The 17,001-nt window shown below is 41.5% G+C and overlaps 1 protein-coding gene across 2 annotated transcripts in view; it reads right to left on the reverse strand.

Annotated features, from left to right (window-relative positions):
- The window catches only part of LOC132829113 (SH2 domain-containing adapter protein F-like), a 303,308-nt gene that overhangs the window by 1,714 nt on the left and 284,593 nt on the right, over positions 1-17,001 (reverse strand). The gene's annotated exons all lie outside the window — the stretch shown is intronic.

Genomic DNA, 17,001 nt, shown 5'->3' on the forward strand with positions numbered 1-17,001 from the left:
TCTTGACTCTAATCTCCAGCATCTGCAGTACCCACTTTGGACTGGTTATACATTACCTAACTGAAGACAAAGTAAAGGACAATTGGTTAGCCAATTCTCTATACAGGCTAATGTATTACCCGCAATTCCATAGGCTCTTATGAAGTAGGCAAAAACAAGGACTGCAGATGCTGGAAACCAGATTCTAGATTAGAGTGGTGCTGGAAAAGCACAGCAGGTCAGGCAGCATCCGAGGAGCAGGAAAATCGACGTTTCAGGCAAAAACCTTTCAAATTGAATGCCTGGAGAAGGGGAAGGTCAGATTGGAGGCGGCTGGAAGATTTGTCAGCTTTAGCTAGAGCGGTATGTGTCCAGGAAATCTCACACCAGAAAAGGCAGTCTGACATGAAAAGTTTCCCATTTGAGAAAGGAAAAGCTCAAACTCTTGGAGATAAGAATAATTTCAGATCTCTTAATGTCTACTTAAAGGGCAACATCACTTCTGGCAGAAAGTGGATTCTTCAGTTGCGTTAAATACGTTGTTCTGGTTCTGTTTAAAGTATAAATGCTTATGGAAGTAGGATTTAGGCATTGGTTCATTTAATATTCTTGTTCCAGTAAAAGTTTTAAAACATAAAATCTCCTCGTGTTGTCCACTATTATCTGGATATTTGAATGTCTTTTCAAAATTATTGGTCTCTATGGAGATGATAGCACTATGCATCAGGCATACTTGTAGGATATCTTCCCTCATACACAAGAGGCATAAAACCATATAAAGTATAATAGCCTTAAAGGGTCAATATCAAACTACTTGACCATTCTATTAACTCTACCAATAGACTCATAGAGTCATAGAGGTATACAGCATGAAAACAGACCCTTCGGTCCAACCCATCCATTCCGACCAGATTTCCCAACCCAATCTAGTCCCACCTGCCAGCACCTGGCCCATATCCCTCCAAACCTTTGCTATTCATATACCCATCCAAATGCCTTTTAAATGTTGCAATTGTACCAGCCTCCACCACTTCCTCTGGCAGCTCATTCCATACACGTACCACCCTCTGTGTGAAAAGGTTGCCTCTTAGGTCTCTTTTATATCTTCCTCCTCTCATCCTAAACCTATGCCCTCTAGTTCTGGACTCCAGACCCCAGGGAAAAGATTCTGTCTATTTATCCTACCCATGCCCCTCATAATTTTGTAACCTTCTATAAAGTCACCCCTCATTCTCCGATGCTCCAGGGAAAACAGCCCCAGAGCCCATTAAACCATTAGGGTACTATGGAAAAATTCCATTGTGTCACAGAGTCATAGAGATGTACCTTGCTGCCTTTTGGTATGGGTAGGTTCACCAGCTCATTGGCACCATTGCTTTGCCAAATAACAGTTTGTCAAAGTGGTGCTGGTCAGTATTACAGATGAATGATATCATTCATCTTTCTTCTGATTTTTTTTGTTGGCAATAAAGTCAAATAGATGGACGAGAAAGAAAAACATTGGATAAACTTATTTTGTAACCACAACTTCTTTCAATAATTAAAAATGTAGTCATGCTGAGTTCCGAGCATGCGGGAAAGTGGCTTTGTACAAGACAGCGACCATACTGAGTGTTTTTGGAAATTTCTATCATTCAATAGCTTGTTAACTCTTGCCACTAATTCAGGGGGATGTATAAAATAGCTGACTTTAAACTTGTCACTTGTTACACCTTGAAGACAGTGTAAAGGAGAATTGTACCATGTGTAAAATAGGTGGCTGGTTTGGTACTGGTCATCATCCAGAGTTAAAATTACCATTCAATCCACCCACACTTTCTGATCTTACTTGAAAAAGCACAGTCCCTAAATGGGTTGCTGAGAGCTATGTAACAGTCCTGAGTTTCAGTCTCCATTGGTGAACTTAGTATAGGCTATATCTGCTTATATATGACTCCAATTAAGCAAAATACAAACATTTGCAACTTCAAAACCAAAGTGCACAACAGTATTTCATTATTGTTGACTGGGATCAGTATTTAAAACAACAATAGTTCAAACTAAACTTGTGTAAACATGGAATTCATTGTAATTAAATTTCAATAACAATCAATCCTGAAATTCTATAAGTTTTATCATTAGGACCCTTATTACATGGAACCAGATTCAAAGTTTTACTGTACAATTGCTCACTTTATTCACCAATATACTCCATAGTGACTGCCTGTCATATTGGGGGAAGGTGGCATCATTTGCACATTGGTAATGATTTGGTGAAGGGGACTCTCTGGGATTTGTAGAACCCAGACAATTATAATTTTTATTGATTTTACTTGGGAGATCTAGCAGCTTTATCGGTTTAGAATGCGTTAAATACCTTGATGAGTTTCTATTAGACATCCATGAGACACCTGACTAACCAAAGGGATTTGTTTCTAATGCTTTTCCCTAGCCATCTTTCATCTTGGTGGCAGGAGCAAGTTTACGAAGTCACCATTTGTTAGCTTGAAAGCTGGCCTCATATATAATGGCATGTAAGTTGCCTAGTACAACACTGCTTGTGCCAATAAACTGTCTCAGCAATTTGGAAGGGTTACCATTATATCTACATAAACTTGATAGCTGCTTTTCAGGCACAGAGAAGCAGTAATGAATGTCCAAAGTTGAGGTGATTAATACTTGCAGCTGCAACTGTTAATTTCTTCCTCCGATTACATATAAAGAAAAAGAAAAAAAGGCTAACAATTGAAACATTAGTGTTTGGAACCGCCTACCTACTGTGTGGTGCGACTTGTTTGAATATTTCTCTATTGCAGTTGGTAAACAATGATATAGATATGTTGACTGAAGTGAAGGGACAGTCTGCTGTACATGGTATCTACAGAGAAATCACAACTGTTATAAAGGGACTGCATTTATGACTTTACTCTAAAGAGCACTAAGTGGAAACCTTCCCCTGAGAACGCCCAAACTTGGCTGCAGTGTTGTGGAAAAGTGACCATAGATTTGAGTCAATCTACCTACTCTGCTTTATCCCATCCACTACAAGGGAAAATCCAATTTTGTGGAAATAGGAAAAAGGAATTAGCAGTTGCAGCTGACAGTATTAATCACCTCATCTTCTGGCATTCACCACTGCTTACTTCTTCATTTGACCTTCTCTTCCACTCCTTTCACTGGACTGTGAACATGTACCACTTCACCTGAAAAAGATTTCAATTCAAGAGAACTCGAGTGCCTGCCCCATTCATTCTCTGAAGCAAAGTCTCCTTTACCCTTTAACAGAAGGGGGCTATCATTTGTACTCAATGTTCCTGGGCAACAAAGATGCAAAATCAGGCACTAAATCCTACTGCAATTACACTTTTGGAATACTGTGTTCAATTCTGCTCTCCCTGCTATAGAAAAGATGTTGTGAAACTAGAAAGGGTTCAGAAAAGATTTACAAGCATGTTGCCAGGGTTGAGGTACAGAGAAAGGTTGAATAGGCTGAGGCTATTTTCCCTGGAGCATCAGAGGCTGTGAGATAACCTTATAGAGGTTGACAAAATCATGAGGGGTATAGGTAGGGCAAATTGCCAAGGTGTTTTTCCCAGGGTAGGGGAGTCCAAAACTAAATGACATAGGTTTAAGTTAGTGGGGCATTTTCAGGCAGATGATGGTATGTGTATGGAATGAACTGCCAAAAGTGGTGGAGGCTGGTATAATTACAACATTTAAAAGGCATATGGATGGATATATGAATAGGAAGCGTATAGAAGGATATGAGCCAATTGCTGGCAAATGGGACCAGACCGGTTTAGGATATCTGGTCAGCATGGACAAGTTGGACTGAAGGGACTGTTCCCGTGCTATACATCTCTATGACTCCAACCCTAATCTTATCCCATTTCTGACCAGCATTGAGTAATCCATATTGAAGAGCAGAGCACAAGGGTATATGGCATATTTTAAGATAGGATGGACTGAACAATGATCCATGATCAAATAGCCTGACAGGACTCACTGTCAAGATTGCCCTTGGGTGAGCTTACCTTAAAATATTGTCAGCTCTGGAACCACAACCTGGTATGAAACAGTGGGTTAAAAAAAATGGCAATATTATTTTGCAAAGGAAGAAAATGAAATGTAACTAGAAAGTTAATGAATTATGAAGGCTAATGCTTTGGAAATTAAATGGACATTTATAGGATCTATAATTAAGCACCACAACTTGTGTCAAATTAAGTATTAGTCTGCCATAGATAGTTCAGTGAGGGTTCACTGCAAGTCTTATAAAGGATTAGTAACAAGCAGGGATTTAGAGATTCATTCTAAATAAGCTTGTTAATGCCTGTCTCAATCAGCACACAGGGGATCTAGCTAGAGGAGATTACTCACTTGTACACGGACCTTTATGATTGCTAGCTTTATTCCAATTATCTGGGATTTTATTGTGTGGGACAACTGAGTCTTAGTTGAGAAAGAAAACATACCTATGCTTTGAATTTGATAACATTTTAAGATGAATAGTACAACAATATTCCCCGCGCTTGTGAGGTTATTTGTGAGGATCATCCATTTAAAACTATAACTATAGAACAAGCAGAGAGGTTATGGCATGCAAAGATTTGAGGGAGGCATTGTTACACTATTGATGGGAAGTTACAGAGATATACGAAACAGAGGAAGGTACAATGATCATGGGAAGGGTGCATGTTGAAAGGACTAGTTTGGGTTACAATAGTTGAGAAACAACGGTTCTCTAATGTCTTTAAGGGAGGGAAACTGCTGTCCTTATACGGTCTGGCCTACATGTGACTCTAGATCCACAGCAATGTAGTTGACTTTTAACTGCTCTCTGGGCAATTAAGGGTGGGCTATAAATGCTGACATAGCCAGACACACCCATGTCTTTTGAATGGATAAAAAAATCCCAACATTTTCAAGAATTGTCCAATAACTTCTCTGCTGTGACTCATGTCAGTGACAACTCAATTAATGGCACTCATTCCTGTGAACTAATTAGTCGTACTTAGAGTCAGAGAGATGTACAACATGGAAACAGAGCCTTCAGTCCAACTTGTCCATGCTGAACAGATATCCACAATTAATCTTGTCCCATTTGCCAGCACTTTGTCCATATCCCTCTAAGCCTTTCCTATTCATATATCCATCCAGACGCCTTTTAATGTTGTAATTATACCAGCCTCCACCCACTTCCTCTGGCTGCTCATTCCATACACGCACTATCCTGTGCTTGAAAAAGTTGTCCCTTTTAAATCTTTCCCCTCTCACTTTAAACCGATGCCCTCTATTTCTGGACTCCCCCACCCAAGGGAAAAGACCTTGTTTACGTACCCTATCCAGGCCCCTCATGATTTTATAAACCTCTATAAGTTCCATTTCAGGTGATGTTGTACTGAAAGTCCATTTGCCCTCTCAAGTGTTGTAAAAATTCCCAAGTCAGAAGAGCTTAAAAATGTGTTGCTGGAAAAGCACAGCAGGTCAGGCAGCATCAAAGGAGAAGGAGAAGGAATCTTGAAGAAGGGCTTATGCCTGAAACATAGATTCTCCTTCTCCTTTGATGCTGCCTGACCTGTTGCGCTTTTCCAGCAACATATTTTTAAGCTCTGATCCCCAGCATCTGCAGTCCTCACTTTCTCCAAGTCAGAAGAGTACAGACATTCACCCTATATGCCCTAGACAACATTTACCTCTCAAAATTCATTACTTAAATTATATGGTCATTTATTTAAATTCTGTTTTTGTTAGTTGCTGTGCAGCGATCAGCTACCCTGTTTCCTATATTACAATTTATATAAATATTGTACGCAGGATATGACATCACTGGCTGCTATTACCCAGCTCTAATTGCCCTTGATGACGTGCTGCTTTCTTGAACCACTGCAATCCATAAGGTAGTAGATAAACCCACAGTGCAGCTAAGAAAGGAGTTCTAAGATTTTAACTCAGTGATAATGAAGTAAGGTTAATATGTTGCCAATTTACAGTGGGATGTGACTTGGAGAGGAGCTTGTAGGAGCTGGTGTTTCCATGTATCAGCTGTGCTTGCCCATCAAGGTGGTAGAGATCATGGGTTAGGAAGGTTCTATTCAAGAAGCCAAGATGAGTTACTGCAGTGCATCTTGTAGATGCAACCATAACTATACCTCCTAAGAGCTTCACTTGTTGCTAACCTCTTTGGAATGAACTCACATCATTAAACATATTGTACAAATGCTTTTCCTTTCTTCAAAGCACATTAGATAGATCATTGTAGAAACAGTAGGATGTATGGAAGGTCAGCATTGCTGGTCAGATTTGTCCATGTCAGGTACATTGAGTTTTCTCATGCAGAGGCTACTGTCCTGGAATATTTCCACATTGACTTTGCAACATAAAACTAAATCAGTATTTTGTTGGAAATTAAAGCTAACTGTCTTAGTAAATTATAAGTTCACCATATTACACTGGAGAACAACAATATTGGGGAGGAGAGAGATGTAGTGGGAATGTTAATAGATGAGAAACCAAAAGCCACAGGTTGATGTTCTGAGGCCTAACTATGGCAGGTAGTGGAATCTGAAATCAATAATGTCTGGAATTAAAAGCTTAATGCCAATCATGTAGACACTATTAATGCTGTCAAAATCCATCTGGTTCATTAATGTCCCTAAGGAGAGAATTCTGTCTTCCTTACCTAGTACAAAGGAACCCAAGAACAAGAGCAGCTCCTGAGCCTGTGACCTTTGTTTTAAGAATTTATCTATCGCAGATTTAAAATTAGCAACTGATCTAACATCCATTACCATTTGAGGAAGAGAGTTCCAAACATTTACCACCTTTTCTTTGTAGACGTGCTTCCTCACATTTCTCCTGAACTGTCTGACCCTAATGCTCAGACTACATTTCCTAGGATGGAATCGCCAACCAGTGGGAAATATTTTATCTTTATCACCCTGTCTTTTTCTATTAACATTTTGAAGACTTTGATCATATCACCCATGGTAGCACAGTGGTTAGCACTGCTGCCTCACAGCGCCAGAGACCCAGGTTCAATTCCTGACTCAGGCGACTGACTGTGTGGAGTTTGCACATTCTCCCCGTGTCTGCGTGGGTTTCCTCCGGGTGCTCCGGTTTCCTCCCACAGTCCAAAGATGTGCGGGTCAGGTGAATTGGCCATGCTAAATTGCCCGTAGTGTTAGGTGAAGGGATAAATGTAGGGGAATGGGTGGATTGCGTTTCGGCGGGTCGGTGTGGACTTGTTGGGCCGAAGGGCCTGTTTCCACACTGTAAGTAATCTAAAAAAATCACCCCTTAACCTTCTAAATTCAAAACAGGCCTACGATGTGTATTCTTTCCTCACAACCTGAAATCCAGGTATCATTTTTGTAAAACTAGATTGTATCTTCTCTTAGGCCAAATATATCCATTCTAAGGTGTGGTGCCCAGATCTGCTCACAGTGGGGTCTAACCAGGGTCTTGTATAACTGTAGCCTAAATTTTGCACCCTTACACTCAAGTCCTTTGCTGGCTTTATAAAAGTCAGCATTCCATTAGCTTTTTTGATTATTTTCTGCATCTGTTCATGGCATGGCCTACAAGTGACTCCAGACCTATAGCTCTGCAGTTGACTCTTAACTACCCTCTGGGCAATTAGGGATGGGCACTAGATGCTGGTCGGGCCACCAAATTCCACATCCTATGAACAAATATTTATTGGTTAAACTAGAAACAGACACAGTTCTCTTAAATGGGTAAAAACAATGACTGCAGATGCTGGAAACCAGATTCTGGATTAGTGGTGCTGGAAGAGCACAGCAGTTCAGGCAGCATCCAAGGAGCAGCCAAATCGACGTTTCGGGCAAAAGCCCTTCATCAGGAATAAAGACAGAAAGCCTGAAGGGTGGAGAGATAAGTGAGAGGAGGGTGGGGGTGGGGAGAAAGTAGCATAGAGTACATAGGTGAGTGGGGGAGGGGATGAAAGTGATAGGTCAGGGAGGAGGGTGGAGTGGATAGGTGGAAAAGAAGATAGGCAGGTAGGGCAAGTCATGGGGACAGTGCTGAGCTGGAAGTTTGGAACTAGAGTGAGGTGGGGGAAGGGGAAATGAGGAAACTGTTGAAGTCCACATTGATGCTCTGGGGTTGAAGTGTTCTAAGGCGGATGATGAGGCGTTCTTTCTCCAGGCATCTGGTGGTGAGGGAGCGGCGGTGAAGGAGGCCCAGGACCTCCTTGTCCTCGGCAGAGTGGGAGGGGGAGTTGAAATGTTGGGCCACAGGGCGGTGTGGTTGATTGGTGCGGGTGTCCCGGAGATGTTCCCTAAAGCGCTCTGCTAGGAGGTGTCAAGTCTTCCTGGTTCTCTTAAATGACCGAATTACCAATTGAAGACCCGCGTGGAGTATAGAGTGGTTTTTGATTTCCTGGTTTGTGCCAAATTAGCTGATCTCAGTCAAGAGAATGTTCTATTAATTTAAAAATCCTGGATCAGGAAGCAGGGATAAAGAGCTCAGTCTTGATTTCTCTGTGCTAAACCTACCGAACAACACATGGGACAGCAGGGTTAATTGGACCTGCGACTCTTACCTTCTAGGATACACAAGGAGAAATGTATCCAAATTTATCCCTTTGCAAAAGACAAGATATAAATTGGAATGACCGTCTGGTTATTTGCATTCTTGAACAAGTTTAAGAAGCTGACCATAAATTGAATTAATTGAACGGGTAAGTATACAGTGGGCCATTCAAATCCAAATTTATGATAGTTGCTCCAAGCTATTCTGAATCATTCAACTACATAATGTCCAGGGATAACATTCTCAGCATCAGCTTTCCTTTTTTGTTTCTTAAATTGGTTTTGTTATGGTTTCCAAATGGCTATTACTCAATCGATGTGTAGTCCCATTGCTTTAGACAGCTCAATCATGAATTCACTGCTCATCCAACACTTGTTAACCATGGTCCATAAAAGGGCCATGCTGGGAGCATTTTCCAAACCTGCAACACATGGATTTTATCCAACACTCATATTGGAGCAGTATAAAAAGAAAGTGTATCGATTTTTTAGCAAAAACAGTGGAGAAGAATATAAAATCTTGCTATGCAGGAGGGTGAAAACATATTTTTGAAAATGTGACTCTTTCTTTGGCAGGGAAGATTCGTGCATGATGTGAATCTGAATTCTGCTGCTCTGCAATTGTCTAACTTTATTTTCAAATTAAGAAATCTAAACTCTATTTTTAACCATATCTGCATGAGTGCTTGCTGTCAAAGAGAGCCCTCTCACACATGCCAATTACTCGCATTTAAAGTATTCTTGGAATCTTCTCTGCGTTTATGAAACACAAGTGGCAGAGAGGAGGCAGAGAAAGAACAGCAGCTGGGGTTGAGAGCAAAGCAATCCCAGATACCGGTACAAAATAAATCATGTACCATTAATATTTAAATCTCTTCAACATTTCATGCATATAATGTGATTGAACATAAGGTAAAATCAAAGATCATAGCTTACACAACAAAGTCAGTACCTCCTTGATCTTTCACTGTAATTATGTATTTTGCATGTCATAGGGTTTAATCTGAGTTTCCATTTTGACCTGTCAGCTCTTTCAGTTGCTCACTCAGCTTTTGCTAGATTTCAGAGGTGCTGTTCTTTAGTTAAGACATGAAAATTGAGGTTTAGGTGGAGCTAAACATGGTATTTTGTTGAAGGGGAGCAGGGAGCTCTGGCCAGTACATTGCACACTTACCCCTTAAGTGCAGCAGACAAATATCCTCAATTATCTGGTTGTTGCCATTTCTCGGGGCTTGCTGTACCTAAATTTGACTGCTGCATTTCCTACATATTAACAATGTCTTGAAAAATAAGTATGTCTTTGGCTGTGAAGCATTTTGGCACATCCTAAGGTCGTGAAAGACATTCCGTCAATTCAAATCCATTTTCCTGCTTGCACCATATGCTACACAGACCAGGAATGGCCTTTTATGCTCTGTTGGTGGTTCACAACTCAGATTAGGGTGGGAGTATTATGGTTGTCCTCAGTGAGACGGCAGAGAGAGAGACTAGACCTGAGGGAGATCATTAATGGTCAGGGCACAGCAGCTCAGCAGTTAGCACTGCTGCCTCACAGCGCCTGGAACCCGGGTTTAATTCGGGCTTTGTAATGGCTGTGCAGAATTTGCACATTCTCTCGTGTCTGTGTGGATTTCCTCCGGTGCTCCTCTTTCCTCCGACAGTCCAAAGATACGCAGGTGAGGTAGATTGGCTCTGTAGCGACCAGGGACATGCAGTCAAGATAGATTAGCCACAATAAATGGGGGATAGGGTGCGATGTTCTTTGGAGAGTCAGTGTGGAAATGATGGGACTCTCTGCACTGTAGGGACTCCATGAATGGTAAATAAAGTAAAAGCAGAAACATATGCTCTACTGACAATTGGAGTAGTGACGTTGTTGGGCCTTGATCCAAAAGCAGCATAGTCTCACAGCTGAAGAATAACTAACTATGGTATCTGAGAAATGGGTTGCTGATACTTGTGGTTTTTACACCCCAACAATAAAGGATGCACAAGGAGGTGAATTGAGTTAGTTGAGTGGGTAAGTATACAGTCTTTTATGACTGAAGCTATAATAAAATGCTTAAACTAACAACAAACAATAAGCAGCAGAGTAAATGAATATTGTGGAGATGGTAGTTATGCTTGAGCCTAAAATTGATGTTCAAATGCTCAGAGTATGGATGATACAATCTGTATTTAGAACAAGGCTTTGGACAGAAGTCGTGTCTAATGGAGCTGACTCAATGTACATCACTATAATTCAGCACGTAATTAGATTGCACACAGTCCCCCAAGTGTACACTTTTAATCATTAATCCTTCAATAAAAATAAGAAAACATAAACAATCTTTCCACTTCCCTCCCCCAACTCATCATCTCATTAGTGCATCGGTGTCACTCTGTAGAGTTATTACTACCCTTGGGGGAAATAGGAGGAGGGGAGAGTGAGTGGAGCGGTGAGAAGGATTTGATCTGACAAAAAAAAGGGGTTTGTTGAGCTCAATATTTTGATCTTATTTTATACGCTGTCCTATCCATACTGGCTGTAACCTCAGAGCACTTTGAGAAGTATTGTACAGCCAAGCATGGGTTAGCTCCTCACCCAATCAGACATTGACCTGATGTCTCGAAGCTGGTATTTCCTAACGGAGTTTGCTATTGGGAGCAGGGACACTGATGCTAACATGAACAGATGGCACAACTGGGTACTGAATGCATTTCAATTTTAGCACTGTGTCAGGAAATGTACTTCGCAGTGGAACTATTTAGATGAATGACTGCCAGTCTTGACTCACTCTTAACTCCCATCAATGAAGATTCACTCAATTTATGAAAGTGGAAGGTGGAGCCTCATGAGAGATTTGATGGAAACAAAATTAGGCAACGACCAGGATTTCACAGAAATGTTACAGTGCAGAAGGAGGCCATTTGGCCCATCATGCCTGCACTTGCTCTACAAAAGGGGTGACACAGTGGCTCAGTGGTTAGCACTGCTGCTTCACAGCACCAGGGACCTGGGATCGATTCTAGTCTTGGGTGACTGTGTGGAGTTCGCACATTCTCCCCGTGTCTGCGTGGGTTCCTTCCAGGTGCTCCGGTTTCCTCCCACAGGCCGGGTGAATTGGCCATGTTAAATTGCCCATAGTGTTAGGTGCATTAGGCAGGGGTAAATACAGGGTAGGGGAATGGGTCTGGGTGGGTTACTCTTCAGAGGGTCGGTGTGGACTTGTTGGGCCAAAGGGCCTGTTTCCACACAATAGGGAATCTAATCTAGATCCAATGTCCAAATCCCTGCACACCATTATCATCCAAAACAATATCCAACGCTCTCTTGAACGCCTCAGTTGAACTTGCCTCCATCATATTTACTGGAATTTCTCCTCAAAGCCATTTGTGCTGGAAATGCACTGAAATTTAGACTAGGTGGTATGTCAATCTCATCAACAGGAACATATTTTCAAATTTCTTATGAACTCACTTCAGAATGAGAAGTGGAAAACAAGCACGAATGCAGTGACATCAATATGTCAAAAAATATTTGTTACTTTTAGCCGTGATACCTTTCCCTATGTCCCTCTGGCCTCTGTTGCTTCTCTGCCATTAATACACAGAGCAAAGGAATATGGCCACTGGGTATTGGGGTTGTCAACACTCCAGAATTGACATGGAATTAAAGATTAATTTGCTAGATGCTACTGCAAGCAAGCCAAGAAAGAAAATCATAGGGGCATTAAAAATTGATTTTCAATTCCTTTCTAACACTTTTGTTCATTTATAAAGCAAAATGGAAAAGTGAGAAAAATAAACTGTTTGACTGAGTGGGCCAGTCGGGAAATAATTAAACTTCTGGGAATGTACTGAACTAGAATCAGAAAAACTGCAGAGAAGACTAAGTCTTTCTCAGCGCATGGGGGCAAGTGTCCTAGAAACGGAAACACATTGCAAAATGCCTTTGTGATGGAACGATTTCCTATGGTAAAGGTGACTCAAGAATGCTAAGATGCTTCCATGTCGGTGGCACAGTGGTTAGCACTGCTGCCTCACAACACCAGGGACTCAGGTTTGATTCCAGCCTCAGTTCTCACGTTCTCCGTGTGTCTGCGTGGGTTTCTTCCCAGTGCTATGGTTTCCTTCCACAGTCAAATGATGTGAAGATTAGGTGAATTGGCCACGCTAAATTGTCCCATTGTTTCCAGGTATGTGCAGTGAAGGTGAATTAGCCATTGTAAATACAATGTTATGGGGATAGGGCTGGGTCTGTGTGGGATGCTCTTCAGAAGATCAGTGTAGACCCGATGAGCTGAATGGCCTCTTTCTGCACTGTTGTGATTCTCTCTCTGATTTTATAATCCAGCCATTCACAATGGGAAAAAAAACCTTGCATTTATGTAGCATTTTTCCTGACTGCTGGATGTCTCAAAACACTTCGCGAGAGACAAAAAAAAACCTGCAGATGATGGAATACAAACTAGACAAGGAGGCTGGAAGAAAAAGCAAGCCAGGCATCGTCAGGAGGTGGAGAAGTCAACATTTTAGGTGTAACCCTTCTCCATTCCTGCTCCACTTCACAGCCAAGCAAATAGTTTTTGAAGTGTTGTCACTGCTTTTATGTAGGAATTGGGGCAGCCAATTTGGAATTCACAAACAACAACAATTTATTTTCTTGAGATGCTGTGGGATAAATGTTGGCCACGACTCGAGAGGCTGAAAGGCCTGGCTTGTGCTGTATGATTCTATGTCACTGGGAATAATTCCCAAATTCCTCTATGAAATGGTGTTGTGGCTCTTTTACATCCACAAAGGAGAGTAGCGTGAACCTCAGTTTGAAAGCTGGCAGCTCCTTCAGTACTTTTCTAGCATCAGAGCCCTGGCATTTGAGCCTGGGTCTTGAATCCAGAACATGGTGATTCAGAGACACGTCTGTTACCACTGAGCCACAGCAGATAGTCAATCAAGCTGAATTTGCTGAGTTTCAGCTACAGAAGCAGCAGATATAAATGTGCCAATGGAGAGTGGATTTCTAGATTTGGCAGAAACTCAATCCCTTCCTGCCATCACCTCTACCTAGCAATAATGATACCATCTGCCACCTTCCTGAAGTGCCACTTATAATACAGTAGAAATGATGCCAAAAGGGATCTTTCAAAATGGCCAAATTAAAAAGTAAGTTACAGAGGAGCTGTTCCCATTCCAACAAAATGGAAGCAGACTCTTGGTATCTGAACAACTGGAGGCTGATGAAAAATCATTTTATTATGAGGCAAAGCCATTGGGATAAGATCAATAGGGGTTAAACAGATGGTGCATGTTACTTCAGCATGTGCAGTAAACTAGCTGCAAGAATTAAGAAAGACTTGGCATTTATGTGGCATCAGAGAGAAGCTAGTTGACTAGGAGGGATTTGCAATAAGCAGCTTTGTGTAATATTCATGAGCTGGCGTTTCTGAAAGCTCTAACCTTAGGGATGGACAGCAGTGGACCAGACCTTTCATGTGGGCAATCTCCTGGCCTGAGTGGTGACAGCTGAAAGCTAAAGTGAATGAATCAGTCCGTAGAACAACAGGAGGCATGAAGCCATATTTGCCTTCCAGTTATTGTCCCCCCTGGGGAAAGGGGAGTGCTGCAACCGTAACCCATGGACCTAGAGGGTGTGAAGATAGATAGAGTCATAGAGATGTACAGCATGGAAACAGACCCTTTGGTCCAACCCGTCCATGCTGACCAGATATCCAAACCCAATCTAGTCCCACCTGCCAGCACCTGGCCCATATCCCTCCAAATGCTTCCTATTCATATACCCATCCAAATGCCTCTGAAATGTTGCAATTGTACCAGCCTCCACCACTTCCTCTGGCAGGTCATTCCATACACGTACCACCCTCTGCATGAAAAAGTTGCCCCTTAGGTCTCTTTTATATCACTCCGCTCTCACCCTAAACTTATGCCCTCTAGTTCTGGACTCCCCCACTCCCCGAGAAAAGACTTTGTCTATTTATCCTGTACATGCTCCTCATTATTTTGTAAACCTCTATAAGGTCACCATTCAGCCTCCAACGCTCCAGGGAAAACAACCCCAGCTTGTTCAGCCTCTCCATATAGCTCAAATCCTCATTCATTGTGTGTAGGCAAAACAACCATTTGAATCTCATAATTTGACACTTATAATGACAAAACCTACTTTGACTTTAGTTCCCATGGAACAACATAGGCTGACATTAACCATTCAATGTGAAAGGATATATGACAGTTTCCCATTCCAGTGGCTTCCTACACAGTTTGTCTGGCACACAAGGGCAACAACTTACCTCCATGCTTATGTAGCACTTCAGCTGTGGCTTAGTGGGTAATACACTTAGGTGTAATCAAATCCCGTAATTTGAACATAAAAACCAGAGTTGGCACTCCAGTGAAGTGGGGTGAATTTGCCCCCAGCTGGACATTTATACCCAAGCAGCGATGCTTATAGTATCTCCCATAACATGAAAAACTGAGTATGGACATTGTGGTATTGAAGAGTGCAACAGACATTTATTACAACTGACAAACATTACATTCCCCAGGCACATAAGTGTCTGGACAAATATTAAACTACTCAGTCACAAGAGCTGAGTATGCTTCCAGTGGACTGTCACGCTTCAAGTGATCAGAATTAAAATGCAGCATAACATCTTTATAACTTCAGATAATCTATTATGATGCAGTGATAATATCATGAGTATTTCTTTAAAGGCAGACTGACTGTGAGACATAATGCACCATGACGTATGGAGGAAATATCCGTAGGCAATATAAAATAATTCATGTCACTATTCCAAAGCTGTGTAGTTATCTCAACTATCTTAGCTGATACTTATCCCTTAATCAACATCACAGAAACAGAAAAATGAGAATGATGTCTGATCTGTTAATGCCATTTGCTTATACTATTTTTAAATGGCCTCCCCAGTTTTTTTTCCTCCTTTGTGTAAGATTTGACCCTTACTAGATTTTGATTCCTCTTATACTTAAAGATTTTTGCCACTCATTCACTCCTGTGTGGTTGCTTTATACTTATTCAAGTACTAACAGTCAAGGCCATTGGGCAGCAAGGGCAACTTGCCTAAATATCTCGATGGTCACTTCCCCAGTTGAGTTAGATCAAAGTGGGGAACAGTGGAACAGAATGCTGTCCCTGTTGCTGAGTGGGAAAGTGATATTTCAGTGACATGGCAGGTTTATCGCTGGCCAAGATGGTCAACCTCACAGACCACCAGGAGTATCCAAGAGCTATCAGTTACTTTACAGGTGCCACCACCGTAAGCGTAAACATAGTAGAACATGATAAATTAATTAAAAATAAATAGGTTCTTCAAATTTTTTTCAAAAACTTTAAATTACTAATCCATTCATGGTGGAAGATACTTCAAACATCCCATTAATGCTAAAGAATCATAGCATCCCTATAGCATAGAAGCAAGCCATTTGGCCCATCAAGTCCACACCAACCCTCCAAGGAGTATCCCACCCAAATCCACCCCCATCCCTGTAACCCTACATTTCCCATGGCTAACCCACCCAGTCTACACATAACTGAACACTATGGGCAATTTAGTGTGACCAATTTACCTTACCTACACATTGTTGGACTGTGGGAGGAAACGGAGCACCCAAAGGAAATACACTCAGACACCGGGAAAATGTGCAAACTCCACACAGACAGTCGCCCAAGGGTGGAATTGAACACAGGTCCCTGCACACAGAAGTAGCAGTGCTAACCACTGAGCCATCATGCCACCTTATCCAAGGGAGGAATTAATAGCCTCACCAACACTAAGAAAGTAACATTAAACAAACTAATGGGGTAAAGTTCATGATTTATTCTATGTGCTTACATACTAGGATCCTAAAAGGCATAGCAATACAGATAGTGGAAGCAATGGTGCAACTTTCCAAAAATCATTGGATTATGGAGAAGTGCCAGAGGACTGGAAGTTTGCTCATGTGACACCCTTAGTCAAAGAGAGAGAGAGGCTAAAAGTTGGTAACTATAGGTCGATTAGCCTAACACCCACTGTTGGAAAAGTATCAGAATAAATTATTAAGGAAGTAAAAGAACAACATTTTTGAGGAAGACTTGATCAGAGTGGATAAATGGGAATCAGTACATATTTTGTATTTGAACTTTCAAAATGATTTTGACAAGATTAAGTCTAAAGATAAGAATCAGGGTGAATGCCGAGAGGATATTTTCCTTCATGGGAGAGTCTAGGATTAGAGAGCATAGTCTCAGAATAAAGGACGCCAATTTGAGATGCGAATTTCTTCTCTGAGGGTTGCGAATGTTTGGAACTCCTTACCACAAAGTCCTTGTGTATATTTAAGGCTGAAATGGAGAGATTCTAGATCAGTAGGGAAAATCAAGGCTTACAGGGAAAATGCAGGAAAGTGGACATGAGGAATGTCAGATCCGCCATGATTCTATTGAATGGCACAGCAGACTCAAAGGGCTGAATGGCCTACTTCTTTC

Source organism: Hemiscyllium ocellatum, chromosome 28 (genome assembly GCF_020745735.1).
Source record: "Hemiscyllium ocellatum isolate sHemOce1 chromosome 28, sHemOce1.pat.X.cur, whole genome shotgun sequence".
Taxonomy (NCBI): Eukaryota; Metazoa; Chordata; class Chondrichthyes; order Orectolobiformes; family Hemiscylliidae; genus Hemiscyllium; species Hemiscyllium ocellatum.